A 23,430-nucleotide genomic window follows, 5' to 3' on the forward strand; every position below is an offset into this window, starting at 1 on the left:
TATGCTCTAATAAATTTGTTAGTCTCTAAGGTGCCACAAGTACTCCCTTTCTTTTTGCGAATACAGACTAACACGGCTGCTACTCTGAAACCTGTGATTATGCAAGGCACTGAATTTAGCCGTATAGAGTGGAAATCTGTCAACTTCATGAAAAAACTCGCACAGATACAGACAGACATCATCTTCCTCTCCAAATGCAAACAGATGGACATCATACCGAAAGGACTGAAGGTAAAAAATCCATTACAATCTACATACCACACAGACTATGCTGACAGCTTGTTTAAGGCATCCGATGAAGTGAGCTGTAGCTCACGAAAGCTTATGCTCTAATAAATTTGTTAGTCTCTAAGGTGCCACAAGTACTCCCTTTCTTTTTGCGAATACAGACTAACACGGCTGCTACTCTGAAACTTAAAAGTTAGTAGCTACACCTGTCAGAGGTGCAACAAATCTGCACCTCTGACTGGTGTAGTAATGCTGACCTAACCCCCAGAGTGGAAACAGCTGTATTAACGGAAGAATATTTCTGTTGACGTAACTACTGTAATTTGGGGAGGTGGTGTTCCTATACCAATGGAAAAAACCTGTCCGTCAGTTTAGTCTGCATCTACACCAGTGGGTCTCAACCAGGAATAGGCGTACCCCAGGGGCACGCAGAGGTCTTTCAGGCGGTACATCATATCATCTAGATATTTGCCTAGTTTTACAACAGGGTACATATAAAGCACTAGTGAAGCAGTATAAACTAAAATTTCACATGGACAATGGCTTGTTTATACTGCTCTACATCCTATACACTGTAAGTACAATATTTATATTCTAATCAATTTATTTCATAATTATACGGAAACAATGAGAAAGTCAGCAATTTTTCAGTAATAGCATGCTGTGACACTTTTGTATTTTTATGTCTCATTTTATAAGCAAGTAGTTTTTAAATGAGGTGAAACTTGGGGTACCCTAGACAAATCAGACTCCTGAAAGGAGTCATCTGGAAAGGTTGATAACCACTGATCTACACTATTAGATTACAATGGTATAATCTCCGTTGTGCAGACATACCCTTACACTGATTGAACAATACTCAAAATGGTGGCATGCACTGCTTTAGGGATTGGTTCCAGAAGCAGAGCATGGTGAATAGTACAAAATAGATATATTTACAGGCGTATACAGTAATTGTGCATATAAAGATCTGCAAAGTAAAATGAGATAAATTTGATACTTCATAAGAAAGTGGTGAAGGCAATCCATTTGTTAAATTATTTTGCCAACCTGATTGATATTTATATAGACACACTCCTGCATCATGAATGACTGCCTTGAAAGTGATACAACTGGAAATTAGAATGGGATACAAGTATAATTAATTCTGGAGACTGGAACAGTGCTTTAGCTGTTTAAGTCACATGCTATCCGAGGCCCGATCACACCTACCTAACATTTCTATGACTTTGCTACACATGGACAGTAATTGGATGTAGTCCTACAGAATGCACTAACTTGTTTCCACATGTTTAACTTTCATCAGTGTGCTTTCAGCTTTGGAGGTATCTGGTTCAATTCCTTTGTGTTCACCCAGACTACAGCCATCACAAGTAGGGAATCATCTGGTCACCCCTAGTTCCAGCACCTATGACACATGATCAGCAATGAAGAATAACTTTGGAAAAATTATTTGAAAGTGGTTTACATCTTTGAAAATAGAGTGCAGGATGTCATACTTATTTTCAAATAGGGTAAGAAAGAATTCTGTTACTGTTAATCAAAGTGTGGTATTTTATTTAATAGATGGATAAAAACACCAAATTAAATTGAAATAAAAGAAAATTTTGATGAAGTTGTACAGGGTAAATAACCAAACTGAAAGACTTAAAAGTGGGTATTACATTTTGGTGGGCTATTGTAGATTTAATTAATTGTCAACTCAAAAAATATACAGTAATTGAAACCATCTGTAACACTGCAAAAAAAAAACATAGGGGAAAAGAGGTGTAAAAGTCAATACCATTTTTATTAAAAACAAATCCCTCTCATACACAAAGAATTAAACATTTATGACTAAGCCACAGTACATGACATTTCCATCTGTATCAGCAATTCAGAAACAAAAGTTAGTCTCAATTTAACCCCCAGACTTTAAAACAGAAAAGAAAAGAAAAATCTAGAAGCTGGTGTGAATCCAGAGTAACTTCACCAAGTTCCGTGGTGCTAAAAATGTAGAACCCAGACCAGAATTTTCCCCTACGTGTCTAGTTAAATGATTTATAAAACAATTAACAGTCTCTGTAAACTGGATGTAGTTCTCTTAGGGCTAGATTGTGAGTACCCCCAACTAGCTCTACAGTGGTGAGCAACAAGCTTTCCCACCACACACGCAACCTTGTGTTGTTCATAATAGCAGCCCCTGCCCTTACAGCAATGCAGGCTCTGCTGCTTTTTCCTGCCAAAAAATGAGTGGGGAAGGGCAGGAAAATGGCCACACACCCCTTAGAATCATAGAATCTCAGGGTTGAAAGGGACCTCAGGAGGTCATCTAGTCCAACCCCCTGCTCAAAGCAGGACCAATCCCCGACTAAATCATCCCAGCCAGGGCTTTTTCAAGACAAAAACTGACCTTAAAAACTTTTAAGGAAGGAGATTCCACCACCTATCTCGGTAACGCATTCCAGTGTTTCACCACCCTCCTAGTGAAAAAGCTTTTCCTAATATCCAACCTAAACCTCCTCCACTGCAACTTGAGATCATTACTCCTTGTTCTGTCATCTACTACCACTGAGAACAGTCTAGATCCATCCTCTTTGGAACCCCCTTTCAGGTAGTTGAAAGCAGCTATCAAATCCCCCCTCATTCTTCTCTTCTGCAGACTAAACAATCCCAGTTCCTTCAGCTTTTCCTCATAAGTCATGTGTTCCAGTTCCCTAATCATTTTTGTTGCCTTCCACTGGACTTTTTCCAATTTTTCCACATCCTTCTTGTAGTGTGGGGCCCAAAACTGGACATAGTACTCCAGATGAGGCCTCACCAATGTCGAATAGAGGGGAACGATCACCTCCCTCGATCTGCTGGCAATGCCCCTACTTATACAGCCCAAAATGTCATTGGCCTTCTTGGCAACTAGGGCACACTGGTGACTCATATCCAGCTTCTTGTCCACTTAACCCCTAGGTCCTTTTCTGCAGAACTGCTGCTGAGCCATTCGGTCCCTAGTCTGTAGCGGTGCATGGGATTCTTCCTTCCTAAGTGCAGGACTCTGCACTTGTCCTTGTTGAACCTCATCAGATTTCTTTTGGCCCAATCCTCTAATTTGTCTAGGGCCCTTTGTATCCTATCCCTACCCTCTAGCGTATCTACCTCTCCTCCCAGTTTAGTGTCATCTACAAACTTACTGAGGGTGCAATCCACACCATCCTCCAGATCATTTATGAAAATATTGAACAAAACGGCCCGAGGACCGACCCTTGGGGCACTCCACTTGATACCGGCTGCCAACTAGACATGGAGCCATTGATCACTACCCGTTGAGCCTGACAATTTAGCCAACTTTCTATCCACCTTATAGTCCATTCATCCAGCCCATACTTCTTTAACTTGCTGGCAAGAATACTGTGAGAGACCGTGTCAAAAGCTTTGCTAAAGTCAAGGAACAACATGTCCACTGCTTTCCCCTCATCCACAGAGCCAGTTATCTCATCATAGAAGGCAATTAGATTAGTCAGACATGACTTGCCCTTGGTGAATCCATTCACCAGTCCACAAAGAGGGGTTGGCATGCCGGAAGGAATATTCCAGGCAAGATTAATGGCTAAATAAAGTGCACATATTGTGTGGGAAGAACAGGGAGTACACCCAACAGAAAGTGCCTCTCTGTGAGGCATAAGCCCTCTTGTGCTCTTCCTGGTTCAGGTGCTCAGTGCACCATATTCAGAGCTGTGGCATTAAATCCACAATCCTCAAATGCAGAGGGACCAGCCATGCACAGAGACTGTATCAGGATCGAGGGAGTGCAAAGGTGAACTCTAAGCCACACACACACACCCTTGAGATGTGCTCTGTGCTGATTACCAGGACGTCAGAATCTGGCCCTATATGTGTAAATGGGAAGCGTACAACCGCTAGTGAGCTATGGTTCCAATTATTGTATTGAGGTGGGATAACTCTACATCTGCGGTTCTCAACCAGAGGTAGGTGTAACCCTGAGGGTATGCAGAGGTTTTCCAAGGGGTACATCAACTCATCTAGTTATTTGCCTAGTTTTACAACAGGCTACATAAAAAACACTAGCAAAATCAGTACAAACTAAAATTTCATACAGACAATGACTTGTTTATATAGCTCTATATCCTATACACTGAAATGTAAGTACAATATTTATATTCCAGATTATTTATTTTATAATTATATGGTAAAAATGAGAAAGTAAGCAATTTTTCAGTAATAGTGTGGTTGTGAAACTTGTATTTTTATGTCTGGTTTTGTAAGCAAGTTGTTTTTAAGTGAGGTGAAACGGAGGTACACAAGACAAATCAGACTCCTGAAAGGGGTACAGCAGTCTGGAAAGGTTGAGAGCCTCCGCTCTAGATGCTTAATGACTGTAGCAGGTTCGTCTGCTAATTCAGATGGAGGGAAAATGTCAATATGAAGCCAAGCATCAGCAAGCACATGTGAACATAAGGCATTTTAGTCTCAACCTTGATCATACAGAAGACATGAAAGTGTAGCTCCCATGACAAGGGGAAGCTAACAAGGTCTGAACAAAATCAAAATACTGCCCAAAAATAGCTATGTGGCCTGTGTTGTATTATTGCCACAAAATTATATCCTTGCCCCACTTCAAGCCAGAGTGACCAAGACTGGTGTCCGGGGGGCGGGGGGGGGGTTGTCACAAAAGGAATCTTCCTTCATCAGCCCTAGTACAACTGGAGCTGGGTTCTCCAGCCAACAGGGGACAGGCTCTCTGCACAGGTTCATTTATGTTTGAGGCCCTCTATGTTGTAAAGAGTGTGCTCTATGTCCTTGTACATATGTAAGTATGTAAGTGATAAGGTGCCAGTTGATTGTGCTCAGGAATGTGTCTCATAGCTCCTGGGTTTTGTATGACCCATAAAACTTGATGCTGCCATGTACTGCGAATGGCTTCCTTTCTGCAGCTCTTAATGCATGAGAGGACAGGATATTCCCCTCAGTAAGCACTGGAACTGATGCACCATAGTAGTGCGCTGTTATGGCAGACAGCCTGTACAATAATTTACTTGCTTTTGCAAGACTTTACTTGGACAGCTGGTCTCAGCTGCCTATAGTCAACTGACAATCCCTCTCAGGCTTCCTGTCTTTGGAGCTCTGCCTTCTTAAATGCACATCTTACCTTTAACCCTGATATACACACGCTATACAACATTACAGCAACAGAGCGCAAGAGAACTGTCTCTTTAGTCGTAGGAGTAATGTTCTGAAACATGGCCCCCTTGTAGCTCTTACATTTTATCATAGTCTACAGGAATCCAAAAAATTTGACAGCCTTTGCGGAAAAGAATCTATCATAAACACCAAGAAAGCCTTGTCTGCGCCCTAAAGAAAGTCATTTTTGTAAATGAGCTATTTCTCTAGTGAGGCTGTAATCCTCTGACAAGTTCTTGCACCTCACTGAAAAATATGCAGATTGTTAACTTTCTTGGAACAAAACATTCTGGAATGGAAATTCATCACTTCATTTATGTGCTATAGAAAAGTGTTCAAGGGAAACACCACCTGCTCATAGCAGATGGTAAATTAGTACTGAAAACAAACACCTGTACTGGAAACACCATTTGCTAATTCTAACATCAGGAGGTAAATCAGTCCTATAAGTCACAATGAAGCACTACCTGATTTAGCACTCTCTCTTGCTCTTGTAGCATGCATGTGGTGCACAGTTTTGCACTCATTCTCTTGCACCAGTGCCCATTCATCAACCTTATGAGGACCATGCCAAGTTTGCATCCGACAAAAATGGCCTTGGATGTAAGCCACTACCTTTATATTTATTAATGGCCCTTTGCAGAGCCGGAGGAGCTTCAATACATTGCATGCTAACCCACTTAAGGATTTCTTTATATATATTTTTATTCTTCTAGGAAGCATTTAAGTACAAAGTAGAGACTGATGCAGTCTCTGCTTTTGCCCTCCCATCTTTATCAGTAATGCCATCTGACAGCCAAATGTGCAAACAAAAATTGAAAGTAACCACGAGCATTGCAAATACCATCAATCTTTAATGAGGCCTTAATATCTGGAGCCTGTATTAAGAGTCAGAGAACTATGTCCCTTTTTCCTAAGCCTCCCAGTCACCGGGGGTAACATTGTTCTGAAATGTTCTTATCGTTATCCAGGTTGGAAGAATAAAAGGGAAGATGCTTCCGCACTTAAAGCACTTTCACTTTATTAAAAGCCTTTCTAATGTGAAAAATGCTCACACAGTCACTTTTGTGGCAGCTGCATTACTGTTATTTTCGCCAGTCAAAGTACAAAATGAGATTACAGAGGGGGTTCAAGTGCTGGATTTAAATCCAATTCTGCAGCTTCTGAGCCTGCGCTAATGTAATATTGTGAGATTTGGAGGAAAGGGCCCCAATAGCTTAATCTAAGGCTTTTTCAAACATCTGGGTCATTGGCAATGTCACTGATGCTTTTATTCTAACTAAATCAAGGGGATAATTAGAAATATAATCCCTAATCAGAGTTACTTGCCTGCAAGCCACCAAAAAGACACTTATAGCAATGAACCTCTCTTGGTGTGAGAAGCCGTGAAACAGCAGCCAGTATTAACCCTTTGAGATTATTGGACATGTTGAAAGAAATATTTGACACCTTTTCAGTAGATCCAAATAAGTTCATAACAAGAGGGTCCACAGATCAAAAAGGGATGTAAATGTAATTAAACCACTGTGCCAAACATCTGCCCAGACAGCCGTCAGTAAACTCCAGAGATTTCTTTAAAAAAGGAAAAGAAATACACATCAGGTGTAGTTCAATGCCTGAGCTCAGACTCGTCAGGATTCCGGTAGAAAAGGGGTCAGAAACCTCAATGCAGGAAGTCAATGCAGAAAGGCAAACAGGGCTGTGTGTGCCAGCTGTTGGCTAGGCACCACAAGCGATCATACCCAATTAGGTATCATGGGTAGATACATAGTAGTTGCAACTTTCAAACCACCTCCATCAAAACACAAAGCAGGACCCTCAGAATCTGCAAAGAGCAAGTGATCTCATGAGAAGTCTCCTCCTTCTCCATTTCCTGTTTGTTTTTTAAACGTCACTCATGAGGCAAACACATGCACATAACTAATTGTTGTATGCGCTAACTAGAAACAAGGGACTTGTAATGATTCTTATGTGACCAAAAACTCTGATTATTCAAAAGAGTGTTGGCAATGTCATTGGGTTGTCTGTCCTGCCACGAATGGTTGAAAAGGACCTAGACAAGGGTAGACTATTTTAGGTTTTTAGTTTGACTACAGTCCATAGAAATATGAGACTGGCCACACGGAAAGACTAGTGGTCCAACTACTTCTGCCAGTAGCCTATACTCGATGCTCCTGGGGAAGGTAAAAAGACAATGATGTACTTAACTAGTTGTTCTAATGCTAGTAAATCATGGGGAAGGAATTGTTGCTGACTTTAGATGGCAATCTGCCTTTGTCCTCAACCCTAATCCTTGACAGATATTGCACATGTAATCCTTTCCAGGAAAAAAAAATCTACGGAACATTGTTCATATACAAGTATCTTATTCTTTTTGAAATCTAACTAACTTTATTTGCCTCAAAAATGTCCTGAGAAAGGGAGTTCCACATGTTAATTGTATGTTGTGAGTATTCTTTGTTCCTTAGTTGCCTTTCAAATGAAGTGACCACTTTTTCTTGTATAGCAGAGTATGGAATATTGGAGTACTCAAAAGGAATTTGTCTTTGCCCTCCATTGTTCATATATACATCTATCAAGTTTCCTCTCAATCTCCTCATTTCCAAACTAAACTCTTTTCTAGGACGTGACTTTCTTATGCCATAACCCCTTTACAGTGCTCCCACTTCACCAAGAAGCTGTATAGGCATTACAAATGAGCCAAGGGGAACTACCCCTCCCATAAGAGGGTTCTCCAGCTGGCATGGAGCTGTTGTTGGAATGGTTCTATGATTGTGAAACATTGTAGTGTGGCTGATATGCAGTGTGTTCATCTATTCTCATCTGGCAGATGGCTCCTAGGGAGCTGTTTTAACTAGGACATAAATAGAATGCAAAGATTGTTCACTTCCTCTTGCCACAGGAATGGGGCAACATACATTTGCGGTCCTAGACTTTTATTTCTCGCCCAATGGGAACCCCTTTCCCTTCTTTCTTCCACCTATCTTTAATTATTCCCTTTGCCCTCTCTGATCCTTTTCGGTTTCCTCTCTCTCTCTCGTTTGGTGATGAGACAATGCAACACCGAGTGCAGTGTTCAAGATAAGGCTGTAGCATTGAGTTATACAATACCACAATATTTTTCTATAGCATCCTTAATGCATCCTACCATCTTATTCCCTTTTATGGTTGCAATTGCACATGGAGCTGACATCTTCATTGAGCTGCCCACAATAATTCCTAAATTCTTTCCCTATGAAGTTACAACTAATTCAAAACCACCAATCTGTATGAAGTGGTGTAAATTGTTCCTTCCAATATGAATTATTTTACATTAGTCAACAATACATTTCATTTGCCTGGTTTCTTAATTTTTGAGCCACATTCTACAGCTCCCATTGAAGTTAATAGGAGCTACAAGTGAACAGCAGCTCTTAGAATCTGGCCTTTTATTAGGAATTTCTGAAGTTTTTTGTAAATTCTTCCTAGACTTTTCTAATATAAATAAGGTAATTACATTTTCTTACCTTTCTCTTCACCTGCCAGATCATCAGTAAATATATGGAACAATATAGCTCCAAGCACTGAAATGTAACTTTCTGTCAGATTAATGAAACACAGGAGTGCAAAACACAACATGTTCTGATTAAAGCATGGCAAACTTTTTCAGCCACAACTTTCAGTTTTTTGCCAGAAATGCAGACGTGGGTCAACCTAAACATTTTGTGAACTCAAGTCAAATTTCCCAAACTGTTCGGTAAAAAACACATACACACCTCTAAAATATATCCAAAGAGATCCAAATGTTTTGACATTTTCAAAACAAAACCTTTTTTTTTCAATTAAAAACTACTTTTATTTTCAAAATGTCCTTCAATTTTACGTAAAAATAAAAAAAATTAAAGATTCAAAACCAAAATGAAATATTTAGTTTCAAGTTTAAATAATTTTCCATTTGGCCTGAAAAAAATTTCTTTCAGTTCGCCAAAGATTGTTTAGGGTCAACATATTTCTTTTGTTAAGACCAGGGAACCAAAACAATAGTAATGTAATACACGCTGCACTATTTTGGGCTTGTTCATTGTCTGTCAGACAATCATATGTGTTGGGATACTGCAATATTTCTCAATCTTTTCAAGTTGGCAGCTCCCTATTGGAAGTAAAAAAATGTCTATGACCCCTTTACATTTACTCACAAGCCCTTCACATTTACAATAAAAATAAGAGAAAAAATGTATTAATGACAACAATGATAAACCCAAATGTGTATGTGTGTGTTTGTTTCAAGAAATTGATAGAGCATTCTTGACCTTGAAGGGCAAGTGTGTGGGGGAAGTGAGATTTTCTTTTCTTTGGATTATAATAAAATTTTCAATTCCTTTCACACACACACACACACACACACATGCGCGCCTTTCATGGTCTCTCTGGGGAAGGAGGGTTCACAACTCACAGGTTGAGAAACATTGGATTAAGGGGATCATCTATTTAGCATGTAGCAGTTGTAAAAAGGAATATTCTATTATGTGGGCCAGAAGTCAAGATCAGTACTATTGTCACAGTAAAGGTTGGGAATTTTCAGAGGATCCTTAGGGAGTTGGACATCTGAATTCCACTGGATTTCAATGGGATTTGGGCACCTGACTCCCTTACAGCAATTTAAAAATCCCAGCTAAAATTAAATGCAAAACATTTAACTTGCCTATTCCTCTTTCGTATCTTCGTCATTTAAAATGACATCAGACGGGAAACTAGCGCATATCAGCCTGGAGGCCTTTTTAAAAAAATTCTCTTCTGTCTGCTGTCTGCAGACAGTGGGGGAGCTCACATGCCAGATGTGTAGCAATGCTTAGACTGTCCTGAGCTACACGAGCTAAAAGTGCATTGGCAGTCTCAGCCCAAACTGCATTTGTTTGATACATCTCAATCTGCGTTCCTAGAAGACTCATGCAGAGGGAAATAAATTGGCAGTGGCCAAGCAGAGGATGTCTAACCCAGAACAGGCAGGATGGTTTATGGGGTCAAGCAAGGCACAATGCACACAGCAGCACTCCTTGCTCCTGATCCAAAAAAGAGCAACAGTTGCCTCCCACCAACAGTGTCTGCTGCAGATGATTGCAAGAGGGCCAGTAGCCTGGTCACACTCCAAAGCTGGCTGACACCTTTGTGGTAGTTGTTGTGCCTTACTGTTGTGCAGATGTACTGGAAGAGGGGGAAGAAGTAGCTCCCTGCAGTCTTTTCTACTAGTGTACCTGTGTAACACAACTACAGTTTTGCCTTTAAGGGTTTTTTTTTGTGTGTCACACACACACACACTTGGGGGGGCAGAAAGAGAAACTGAGTCTCTCATTTACAAACCTTACGCTGGTATAATTCAATTTATTTCAATTGGGTTACACAATTACTGATTAAAATTAGAGGAAAATCATACCCATAATGTGTATTTATCCTACTTCAGGAAGTATCACCAAGAATGGTTACAACAAACCTTAATAATGACTGATTAGTATGATATATATTCAAATATACATATGTACTATAAGGTACGGGCACAACTGGTTGGACGACCATACTGAAAGAGTAGTTATCAATGGTTCACTCTCAGACTGGGAGGGCATATCTAATGGGGTAACACAAGGGTTAATCCTGGATCCAGTGCTATTCAAGTAAATTTTTCAGCTTTTGGACAATGGACTGAAGAGTACACTTATAAAATTTTCTGACGACATGAAGCTGGGAGGGGTTGCAAGCACTTTGGAGGACAGGGTTAGGATTCAAAATGACCTGGGCAAATTAGAGAATTGGCCTGAAATCAACATGATGAAATTCAATAAAGATAAGTACAAAGTACTTCATTTAGGAAGGAAAAGTCAAATGCACAACTACAAAATGGGGGATAACTGGCTACACAGTTGAAAAGGATCTGGGATTACAGTGGATCACAAATGAATCAACAATATGAGGCAGTCTTGAAAAACGCTTATACCTTAGGGGTATTAACAAGAGTATTGTAGGTAAGACACAGGAGGTAATTGTCCTATTCTACTCGGCACTAGTGAGGCCTTGGCTGGAACACTGTGTCCAATTCTGGGCAACACACTTTAGGAAAGATGTGGACAAATTGGAGAGAATCCAGAGAAGAGCTACAAAAATGATGAAAGGCTTGGAAAACCTGACTTATGGGGAAAGTTTAAATAAACTGTGCATGTTTAGTCTTGAGAAAGGAAGATGGAGGTGTAATGTGATAATAGTCTTCAAATATATTAAGGGCTGATATAAAGAGGATGGTGATCAAATATTCTCCATGTCCACTAAAGATAAGACAAAATGTAATGGGCTTAACCTGCTATTAGGAAAAACTTTCTAATTAGAAGGGTAGTTAAGTGCTGGAAAAGCTTCAAATAGAGGTTGTGGAATCCCCATCACAGACAAACACCTGTCAGGGATGGTCTAGGTACAGTTGGTCCTGCCTCAGTGCAGAAGCTGGACTTGATGAGTTCCCTTCCAATCCTACATGATCCTTTGTATACAAAAATACACACCAACTACTGTCATGAGAAATAGCCTATTTTTTGGCATGTCATACGGTATCCTATTCTAACTAGCCATGCAAAAGAACTAGAAATACAATTGATTCCACAGGTGTCTGCTAATTCCCATCATATTGATACAATGTATTTGGTGTAACACAAATGAGACCACCATCACCATGCCAAAAAGGAATCATTCTCCTATTGCTGTTGAGGCCAATAAAAGCTGGTGAATATGCCCAGTGCTGTTCACAAAGGTAATATATATTCCATGATTTGTAAAAATAAACATGAAGAGGGTCAGGGAGGGAGCGTAAATGTAGGGGCAGAAAATACACCCCACTGAAGAACTGCCTTTGGTATAGCTGAAGATATGAGCTAGATCCTGGGCCCACATCTGCCCCTGTAGGAGAAAAGCTACCCAGAGTGGGTAGAGGCAGATTTCCCTTGTGTAGTGGAATGACTGGCTCTTGTAGATGTAGAAAAGTGAGGTAAGGATCCAAACCTATTCACAGTGAATTCAAAGGGAGCAAGGCATAGCCCCATATTCTTTAGTCTCTCGCTGTATTGTGAACTGCTTTTTTCTTGGAGTGAAATTAGCAAACCTGGGTCCATATTTATTCACAGTTTTAGGAAGTCAGAATCTGGGCACATCTCCATTTTCCATTTCCATTACACACCCCACTTCTAAGGATCATAATATCTTTCTGGCTTCAGCTGAAACTTGAGTCCCATTTATCTTTTTAAATTATAAATTTGTGTAAGTCGTGAAACTTACCCCAAGAATATTTCTGCTATTTAGCTTCAATTGTTAGACCTGATCCAAAACCCACAGTAGTCAAAGGGAAGACTACCATTAATTCAATGGACTTTGGATCAACCCTCTAATGCCTCACAAAAAAAACACATATGGATGCTGTAAAGTGTTTAATTTACAAACATTTAAAATATTTGCAGCTATTCATCCAGAAAAAGGCATATAATTATTGGTAACATTTTTCCATTTGAGATTAGCCTTCCTTTCAAAATATTAGTGTTTTAGCAACGTGTGTTCAAATAACACATTTTGTAAAGCTCGGACCTCATTTTAAAATGCATTGTGGCCTTTGCTTTCCAATCCCTTTAAGCTTCCATCTTGTCCAAACATTAGTTTGTTCAGGCACTTACTTCAGTGCATACTTTGCTGTCTCATGAAATTTGGATAAAGTTACTGCAAATTAACCACTCCCCTCAAGCTGCCTTCCTACAAGAGACTTGTTCAAGAGAGTCAGAAGAGCACTCTGAGTTCAGGTGGCTTCAATAAAAAGCACTGGCTTAAAAGCAATTTTGGTTTCTCAGAAACAAAATAATGTTGTTTAATCACTGTGTTATGGTACCAGAGATCGTTTGTGGATATTGTCAGTCCATAAAATAGTCTCTCTTATGACAGTAAGGGAAATAAGATATTATCTAATTATACAGTGAAGGTCTGATCCTACGGCCATTGACATCATGGAAAGCACCCACTTACTTCAATGAGCTATGTATCGGACAATGAAGAAGGAGAAAATCCTCTGTAGTACACTCTTCCTATGTTTTTAGTTAAAGAAGTGATTGGATGGGCATGGTTCATGCCATCAAAAATGCAATAATACAAATGAAAACTAAAACCAAAATAGATTATTGTGCACAGGTTACTATGAACAACAGGCCTGATCCCACACTCCTTAATCACATAAAACATCCTAGGGTTGCAGTATAAGAGATTTTTTGTCCTGCAGGACAAATACCAAGACACCCCTTTTCTTCAAGAAAGATGGAATTTTAAGGGTCTCCGAGACAGTATAAATCTGGAGTAGCCAAGATTCAAAGTGAACCAGAATTGCACCTTTCATTGGAAAATCAATCAAAGTAGATGAATATAGAATGTCACCCAGTAAGAGAGAGAAAGTCACAAGCAGCAGTTTAGTTTGATTTGCCAAAAGGAAAGGAAGGAAGAGGAACTGATCTGTCACAGGGAACAGAGTGGGAGGAAACTTCCTCACAGGGAAAAGTGATGGAAGGATCATTAGAGTACCTTTGTTTGCACACTGGATTTCTGTGACTTTATACTCTATGTATAAAACCTGGGAATTTCTTGTCAGAAAGATTTTGCTTTTGTACTTTTTTATAAGAATTTCTCAAAGGTTATATCCCAGAGTGTCCACATTCCCACCACATCCTCATTTAGGCTATCCTTGCTGAACAGGTACGGTACAGGGATTTCAGGCTTTCACAGATGATTTTGGTAACATGCCTGACTCCTGATCTGGAACAGCCACCTTTGGTGGAAGAGACAGATTCTGAGAGAGTAGTTGAGTTGCCCTGTCTGTCCATGATTTCCCCTCCAACAAGGTTACCAGTTATGATTGAGGAAGGCTGCAGTGCAGACACCAGTCCACTAGCAACTGGACTGAGATCACCAACTTATTTCACATATGCCATTCAGACAGCCAGACGATCAGCCACTAACCACCAGGTCTGAAGCCAAACCACTAACCTAATGAGGTGAGACACTGTAACCCACTACCAATCATCTGAACTTTCCAAGCCCTCTTCCCTCCTTAGATTCTGAGCATAGCTGATCATAAGGATGAAATTAACATGGGAAAAATATTCTCCCTGGCATCACACAAGTGTTGTTTTTTTTGTTTTTTGGCGGGGTAGGGTTGTATGAAAACTACCCTTCAGGTATAGCTAAAAAAATGAATGAATGAAACCCAGGGTTCTGCATTTATATTTGGTGTGTGATGGGAAGGGGTGAGTATCTAGTTTCTTCATGACACTGGTGAAAAGTTCAAAATCTGCAGTTTTGCTTTACGTCCAAATCTGTTCACACAGTTCTTGTTTACTTTTTAATCCATAAACTTTCTTTATTGCAGTTTTCATCTTAATGATCAATCTTCTCCCCCTCCAAAATCTCCAATAAGTTGATTTATTGTATTTTCATGATTCCCTGAATTCAAACTGAACTGGGGGGGGGGGGAAATCTCAGTAAATGTCTCTTTGTTTAATAAAATGCAATTGTAACTATGGAGTGTCTGCCACCCAGTCCATCAGAAGTTTGAATGACAGCTGTTTTAGTAAAACAATAGTAGCTATGCAAATGCTAAGGAGAAGTGGTGGTCTGACATGCTGAACCATAGCACCAGGTTTATGATGCTGAAAATCTGACTGAAATGTTGCTATTGGTGTAACACTGAAATGATTTTATCTTGATAAATTCTACTTATACTTCTCTTGTAATGTTTCTACATATGGGACAGACTATATAGCTTTACTATAATAAAACAAAACAATCATTTTATAGTGTTATAATAAAAACAAAAGATTTTAGTGACATTTTACTTGCTTTTTGAAAAAAATCCCTTTATTTTATCTGTTATAAGTGGGAAAATGGTTCTCTTTCTTATAATGATATCTAAGTGCCTCTCATTATTTTGTGTTCTATAACACCAAGGAAGGAAGGCATTATCATCAGAGAATGGACTCCACTGGGCATTAAATGTTCTGAAGTGTAGCCAAGAACAAAGTACCAGCAAGGTCAATTCTACCTTTAGGTAATGTCTGCCTCTAAAGAGACTTTCTGCTATCATTAATTCAATCTGTTATGACCAAAATCTCAGAGACACATTAAAAAAAAGTTTTACTTAAAATAGTTAGTTAAGGGACTGTATCTAGCATATAAATGTCCAAGTAGTGACAGAACACTAACTGCTTAAGAAAAAAATCAAGTTGATCTACAGTTTATGTTGGCTTCAGATGTTTTTGATTGGGGTTATTTGTTTATGCTTTGATGGAAAAGTTGATTTGGAATATTAAATTACATCGCCTTCAAATGCAGCTTAACGATGGTAATTACTGATGGGCAATCATCAAAAGATTCAATGAATTGGCTTGGATGAATAGTTACACATTTTGGTTGAGAGGGTGCTTTTATTCTAAACTCCTGGTTTCCTGGCACTTTCTTTTTAAATTTACCCATTTGGACTTTTTGGACTTTGGACTTTTGTGTCTCATACTTTTTCTCTACACAAAGGTGAATTTTGTTTTTTTCATTTCCCCTTTCCCAATAACAACAATACTTTGCATTTGTATAGCTCCTACCAGTCTCCAGGTCAAAAATCTGGACCTTCCCACAGACAGACTTGGAGTAGCTAGGGACATTCCATATGTGATGTCAGCACCAAATTCTGAGCATAAAATGGTTTGCCTCTGTGTGAAATGTATAGTCTTGCAGAGATCTGACCTTCCTTCAGGCACCGATTATATTGAAAAGCAGCGTTGCATGCTTTTCGGCCAGGTCACCAGGATGGACAAAAACACCCCAGCTCACCATTCTCTCAAACTCTCCATCAACGTGTGAAGGTCTGATCCTATCTGATGCTGCCCAGGAGGCTTCCCCAGAGATGAAGGGATTCGCTGGATTGAGCCAGATCTAGGAATTTCACTACATGATGCCTGGTCTGACACCAACAAACATGGTCACTCTGGCTGGTGCCATGGTCCTCAGTAGGCTATGTGTTTGATTATGATGATTCCACCTTCTGATCTCAGAGGGATTTACCAATATTAATTAAGTAAGGCTCAGAACAGCCCTGGGAGTTAGGCATTAAGGTTAAGCACAAATTGTCTTCATTTTACAGATTAATGAAGTAAAGGCAGAGAAGTAAGTGACTTGTCCAATTTCATCCCACAAGTCAGTGTGAGAACTAGAACTAGAACCCATGCCTTCTGCCTCCCCATCTCATCTATCCCAAACTCACACTCTCATTAATAGTAAGGATTTTTCTCTTTTAACTCCAAATATTTTTAGAACATTTGCAGGTATGTTTTATTTGATGTATGAAGGCCCAACAGTAAGGATTATTAATTATGCATGTTTGTACAGAGCTTAGCATAATGGGGGCACAACTTGGTTGAATCCTCTAAGAGCTACCACAATATAAATACCAAATAGATAGTAATAATAATCCGCATAATTCTAACTATAATTCCCTTTTGGCTCAGCCATGCCCAGATTTCTTTACCATCCAGGCTATCAGTAAGCCCTATTTGCTCAAACTTTGTGAGTAAGCTACTTGAATAGATTAGTATTTGGGAGTCAGGGAAGAAAAAGTAAAGATGGTTCCTGTTTGGTTTTTTTTTTTGTTTTTGGTAGTTTTTATATATATAATTTCATGCCAGTGCTCCCAGAGATAGGAATGGGTGCATACTATAAAAGAAAGAAGCAGTCAACATCCCATGGAGTGCTTGTAAAACTTTCTCCAATATTTCAGTGAGCTGAAAAACAAAATTTGTAACAATAGCATTTGTAACAACGGCAAATCTGGCTGCTGGCAACAGAAAGATCTAACATTATTACAAGCAAAATAGTATCACCTGGGGTGCTGTTAGACACAAAACAGGGAATTATGAATTCAATGGGTTGTATAATTTAACTCACATTTGAAATACATGATGTCTATGATGAGAAATTATGTTTTTCTCCCCTTCCTCTCTCTCATACAAGTCTCTCACTTTCTCTTTACTCCCCCCACCCCCATTGTTATTTATTGAAGGGGGTTACACTGCCACAACTGCATGCTCCCACAACTGCATGCTTCACAACAAAAATCCTATCCACTTACAAATGTAGGCTGAGTATGCTGGCAACAAAGAGGAAATGCACATTACCACCAGAGTGGCAACAAATAAAAGCTTTTGCCAAATTCTAAGTCATTCACCCTATGCAACACTACAGAGACCATCCTTCTGTTTGATTTATGCGATGTTGTTAGCCACAGAATTACTTAGCAAAATCAGTTTGGCTTGATGTAAGCTTCCCCCTCTGCTGAGGGAGGGAAAAAAGTAAGTCCTGAGAAAAGAGGATATTAATTTAGGAATAGTTGAGCTAACATTGACTTATCAAAATATAGCTGTGGACATAAATCAATTCTACTGCCTGGACAAAGATAAATCAGTAGAGCCCAGAAAAAACATTATTGATTCTGTGCCCATCACTCAAGGCTCTTCATTTGATTCCTTAGCCATCTGTTTAATTGAAATGATAATTCCGATAACTTCTAGTAGGCCCTGCGTATGTTGTCTTTGATACAATGTTATTCAATCAAATACAGATGGCGCATGACCTGCTGTCAGTGAGAAGCCTAAATGTGTTATCCACATGGATTAGGTTTAGCCTGATACATTTTGTATTATACAAGATGCTTCTGTCTAAACCTCTTCGTACATGACCTTTAGCAGGTGAATCTTTTGCTCAAATCCTCCCTTAGTTTCAGTAATTTTTTTAGTTGAGTGTCTTCAGCCCATTAATACCCAAAGAGTCAAACCAAACAGTTAAGCAATTTTTGGCATCCACCCTTCAAACATATTCCTACCTTAATTTTTGCATGTGGATTTAATCATTTGCTCCTCACGTTGAAATTGTAACTGTCTTTAATGATTTAGAGGATGCTGGAGATACTGTGGAATATATCTCATTTCAATACAACCACATCAGCTGCACTGTGATTTGATTATTCATGTTCTAAATGATATGAAAATCAGTTGTCACCTCTATTTAAGCACAGATGTGGGAAGGTTGCTGTATTCTTTCTTTAAATCTGTAGCAGGACACCAAGCATAGATATGGGAGGGAAGCTGTGGAAGATTCTATGAAGATTCTACTCTCCACAGTAGCAAACAGAGCAGCTATAGAGATACAATTGTTTTCCTCACTCTAATAAGTTCCTTGTTCAGTGCAAGAAGAAAGTGACTGATTCTTTCTTATTGTTACATGACTACATATACTTATTTATATCGCTCACTTAAAAGGAAAAATTAGAAAAATTGCCTACAGACAGAACAACTCGTCCTCTGTAGAATCCCCTCTCTTATCCCCTCACCTGCAACATTCTGTACAGACTCATAGACATTAAGGCAAGAAGGGACCATCATGATCATCTAGTTCTATTCAGGCCTCTTGCACATTGCAGGCCACAGAACCTCATCCACCCATGGCTGTAGTAGACCCCTAACCTCTGACTGAGTTAACGATTTAAAGGCTTCATGTTACAAAGAATCCACCATTTACACTATCTTAAACCTGCAGTTGACCCATGCCCTATGCTGCAGAGGCAGGTGAAAAGCCCCCAAAGTCTCTGCCAATCTGACCCGAGGGAAAATTCCTCTCAACCCCAAATATGACAATCAGTTAGACCCTGAGCATGTGGACAAGACTCACCAGCCAGACACCTGGGAAAGAATACTCTGTTGTAACTCAGTGTATAGCAAGTTATACCCTACAATACTGCAAGAAATGAATCTGGAATATTACTCACCTCCTCTCTAACCCTATAATTAAATAGGAGTAAGTAGCAGAACGGAGATGCGGCATCTGAATTGGTGACATTAACTGAAAATTGTCAGTCTTGGTGTCTGGCTACTACGCATACCAAAAACCACTCATAATATGAAACAATTACACTGGTGTAATGACATTAAAAGCAATCAGGCACAGTTTATACTGGAGACCATGGGAGACAAATGTATAATAAAAAGTAAAACATAACTAATAGATTAAATTCCATCAGTTATACAATTTCTTCTAGTAGCAGCAATTGCAAATTTGTTTCACCCCCCTTTGAGATATAGAAGGACTTTAAGAAACATTAAGCACAAAGTAGTAGATCGTGTACAAGGAGGACCTCTGGTAGCGTGAATAAGGGATGAAGTCTGCTTTATTTCCAGTGAATGAACTTTGCCTGTTTTCTTCTTAAGTCATGTCCTAATACAAAACAATTTATAACTGAACCACTTCTATAGCAAAAGGAATGATCCACATCATCTAAATGATTGGAATTTCTGTTCAAATATACTAGAGAAGTTGAATTACATGTGAAAAGCTTAAGAGCCTGATCCTGAAAATATTACTGCAGAAGGTGGATGTGGATATCATACCTCCACCTCCTACCTGATCCTCTCTCCTCTCTTTGGGATAGCAAACACATGCAGGTAATAGGGCGGGAGCAGTCCATGTGCATATGAGGGATTGCAATTCAGCTGGGGCTTTATATAAGCTATGAGAGGAGAGGATGAAGTCCTTGCATGCTCCCTCTATTCCTCCCACCTATGTAAGGCAGAATCTGGCCTTGTGTTTGTGTTTTTTGGACAGGAGTGGGTGAGGGGGATCATATTTTGTTTTGAGAAAGAGCAGTCTTGGCATTTTTGCAGGGCTTATAACCAGTCCTGAAGCTAATTGTCTGATCTAGTGGGGCAAACATTTCTATGATATTGTCCTTTGGAGAGCACAATGTCGCTGTAAGAAAAATGAGAAAATATAATTTCTGCATCCACGCTACATTTTTATAACATTTCCTTGCAGTGTTAAATGTTTCATACATCCAGGGAAGAATTTTGTTTATAGATGCAGGGAATGAAAAAAATCTACCCACACTTTTATCCTCATATTCCATGTTTGGAATTTAAACAACAACTAGGCATTTGAGTTTACAAGGCTGGGCCTGTGCACCAATAAATTTCACAGCTCGAGGGTAAATGTTAATTTAGCACCAGAGCGTGAGCCATGTGTAATATGGTTACTTCCTCTTAACATCAATTAATATGCTATTTACAAGTAACGCATTTTATTTATGGTGCTACAATAACTAAATCAAGTAATCTAAAGAGGCAATTGGGGAGAAAATGCATGCACACACGCACACACTCTGCCCCGAACTTCTTTGCCTTCAGTCTTAATTTCTGCATTTTTGTGATGAAAAAGCAACTAAAAAGAGGATATTTTTTATCCAAATACAAACCTTGCCACCTGTCTGTTACTGGTAAATTTTATGATTTTTATTGATAACTTTCATAGTTTGTCAGGGAATTAAATATCCTAAAAAGAGGGATGGGGAATACTCTATATAATCTGTATTCTGAATGAATACCACTGTGTTAAATACCATCCTTCTCAGCTCCCTTTGGTAGAGAAAATTCAATTTGAAAAGCAAATACAGAGGGATATAGTGGCAAAAAAATTGCCTGTAATGCAGACTATAATAATATCCAATTAAAACCAATTAATATTATGCAATTGGAGGATGCAAGCCCAGCAAAAGACAGTTTGTACAACAAACATATTGATAAATAATTTTCCATGTAGATTTACTTTTTTCTTTAGCTATTGATTAGCATTACAGAGCAGAGAATATTGACATGTGCATGAAACCATAACAGGTTGAAATCAAGTTTCAGATAGAGTATCTCTGGTTGGTCTCCGTGTTTAGAATTAACTGGGAATGGCTGAGCTTCTGAAATAGACACTATGACCAGCTCCACCACAGATCTGTCAAGGTTGACTAATCATCCAAAACATCATTCCCCTGTAATCTCACTGAGAAGCAGTGACAATGCAAGACTTCAATCCTTTAAGGGGATTTACCTCCCAGCCAGGTTCTGCTGATTAGAAGCTCTCTGCACCATCCATGTTTCACACACAACAAAACAAAATCAGAGTAGAGACTTTAATCAAACCATCTGATTGGCAGGGTGTGAGGAGCAGAGTAGAAAGCTTTCTGGACTAAATGGGATAAAACTTTGTCTCCTCATGACAAAGTTCTGAACCCTGTTTTAGTCTCCTCATGCCCAGTGACAGAGAAGAGCTTTTCATCCCTTTGCAGGTAAAAGAATATAAATTGAAATAACAATTCACAAAGGGCAGGTGTTCTTTGTTCCAGTGTCACCTAATTATCTATACGTTCATTTGCAGGGGTTATTTTTTTATTTCAGTATATTACCTCAACAACAGAAGCCATAAAAGATGAATCCATTTAATAACTAGACAGTACTGCTTTTTTCTTCTGAGTTTACGGAGGCTGTATGATGTGATATTTCTCACATAAACACAAATATTCACAGCGTGCTTACTCATGAAAATGGAACCTCTTTAATTTTACTATGCCGAGGCAGTCACACATGGAGACAAATTCCATTCTCAGTCACTCTGGCTTAAATAGAAAGTAACTTCACTGAAGTCAGTAGGGTTACTCCCAAGTGACAACAGAATTTGACCTATACTATTTAATTCAAGGCTATAAAAATATAGAATCACATTTTGCCCTAATTTATAAGCTATGCAATTCCCTCTCCTCCAAAGGAGTCAACAGGGTTGACAGGACATGAATCTAGGAAAAACTAGGCCCTTACACATTTTTAACAGAGCAATAGACTTTTGCTACATTTGGTGCAACTTGGATATAAATACAAATAAATGAGCTATAAGCTAGGTCCCTGACCCTTTTCACATCAGCTTATGGAAACATGAGCAGAACTAGTCAAAAAAAAAATCAGGTATAATTTTGAGAAATTATGAAAAAATTAGTTCCCCCCCAATTTTTCATTAACATTTGGGGTTTAAATGATTTGGGGTCAAAATCAATTGAATGTAAAATGTAAAAATGTATAATTTGGGGGCATCTTGGGTTTTCAAAAGCCCAAAACTGAGTTTTGTCAACAATATTTTCTGTTTTTTATATAAAAGTTCATTTTTCATCAAAGGTCCGTAGATTTTTCCATGAAAAATTTCAAACAAAAAGCCACTTTTTATTGAAATGTGTTTTGTCTGTATGTGAGAAGTGTTCTTCGTAGTTTAAGACATACATACCATGGTATGTAACCAAGAAATGCCATAATGGAACTTGAGCCTATTAAATGAGGATCCCTCGGCCCCTAATGATAGAATATCAGGAAAATGTGGTTAGGACTTGGCTTCTGTTGCACATTCTAGACTCTGCTTAACAGAGCTGCAGCTAAGGTGATTACATTCTACATACTCACATTCCTGCAATGACTTCAGATGGAATTCACTTCCGAGCGTAATTTTTTTTTATTTCTCACAGGACTGTTGAGAAGTAGCCAGGAGCAGACCAGCAACCAACCCTGACCAACTCACAATTCAGTCACCGACTGACCCCATGATCTGGGGCATAATCTATACCAGCCGTACACATGGTGCAGATTACCTCTTCCTCAACACTAGCACAGCTCTTCTGGTCACATCTCACCCCCTCCCTTCCCACACAGGTGGGCAGCGGAGTAGCAGACCCAGGGAGACTGCTCATCTCCCTGCATAAATGAGCAAAGACAGTGGTTTGCTGCCATCCCAGCTCCCTCTCAATTAAACATTTCTACCTTCTCCCTTGAACAACCATTTTGTTTGACTCTGCACCATACTTTTCACTTACCATATGTCCTGTTTTTACAATGACAGGCAGGAAGTTGGGGTATTGCACCATTAACATTGGGACACCCGCATGATGTGATCAAAGAGAGAAATAAAAAGGTAAGTGTTCTAGATAAGACACATCCATTCAATTTAATTTGTAATAAGGATTAATAAGACCCTCCATACCATTTCTATATCAGTGGAATAGGTGTAGAAGTTGTATTAAGCTCCTGAGTTAAAGATACGAGCATCTAAAACTACTGGTCTCATATTGGTTTCATATGGTGGGTCATACTA

General features: G+C 39.2%; 1 long non-coding RNA gene across 1 annotated transcript; it reads right to left on the reverse strand.

The window, feature by feature from the left end:
- Nucleotides 1–16,932: 16,932 nt before the first annotated feature.
- On the reverse strand, nt 16,933–23,218 carry LOC122455708. Its single transcript, XR_006274140.1, has 3 exons — nt 23,153–23,218; nt 18,308–18,456; nt 16,933–17,210 (listed from the first exon to the last, which is right to left on the reverse strand). It is a non-coding gene; the product is annotated as an uncharacterized LOC122455708 (long non-coding RNA).
- Nucleotides 23,219–23,430: the final 212 nt, after the last annotated feature.

This window comes from Dermochelys coriacea, chromosome 9 (genome assembly GCF_009764565.3).
Source record: "Dermochelys coriacea isolate rDerCor1 chromosome 9, rDerCor1.pri.v4, whole genome shotgun sequence".
Lineage (NCBI taxonomy): Eukaryota > Metazoa > Chordata > Testudines > Dermochelyidae > Dermochelys > Dermochelys coriacea.